Here is an 807-nt window from a genome sequence, read left to right as displayed (position 1 = left end):
TCTCAGAGGAGGAGGGACGTTTAAAAACTGGACTAAATTCAATCATGATGTTCTCATCTCACTGAACACCGCAAAACCGTTATGGGACGAAGCTAATGTCAAGAAACATCTACCTTGGGAACCTAAGTTCCAACCAGATGAGTTAGTGTGGGTCTCAATACCGCACCCCCGCCAAGCTCACCCACAAGTTCACAAAGGCATCTGTCACAAATGGCATCAAGTTCACAAATAGGACAGTACCCTAATACCTATTCTGTCCTATTGGAGGAGAAGCCCGATTGTCCCCCTATTATCATTCATCACAACTGGATGACTCGTCGTTCCGACGTTCACCTAGTATCTTTATAGTAAATTCAATTACGATTCTCTTTTCTTTTGTTTTGTTGTTGTTTTCTTTCTTTACAGGCCTAACCTCAACAAAGCAGTAATCTACAACCGCTCGATTGTGAGATTCACCGAGCTCCCAACTGTGGTTCCTTCGAGTCAATGTAGTGATGCCATGGAGAGGGCACCGAGGCAGCAAATGTCCGTCGGGTCAGAGCTTGCTCTGGCGCTGCTTCTCTCTCATTTCTGTTGCAGTGTATTAGTTAAATCTGTTGTTGATCCATATGTAACAGCAGTTTGGGGAAAGAATGTCACATTAAAGTGTATAATTGACATGAATGAAACCATAATACAAGTTTCATGGGAAAAGATACATGATAAAAGTGCACAAACTATTGTTGTGCATCATCCTGAATATGGGGTCTCTGTTCAAAGAAAATACCACGGGAGGGTGTTATCTAGAAGTTCTTCGCCCATTGATGC

This window comes from Alligator sinensis, unplaced genomic scaffold (genome assembly GCF_000455745.1).
Source record: "Alligator sinensis unplaced genomic scaffold, ASM45574v1 scaffold138_1, whole genome shotgun sequence".
Classification (NCBI taxonomy): Eukaryota; Metazoa; Chordata; order Crocodylia; family Alligatoridae; genus Alligator; species Alligator sinensis.
Note: the sequence above shows the minus strand (reverse complement) of the source record.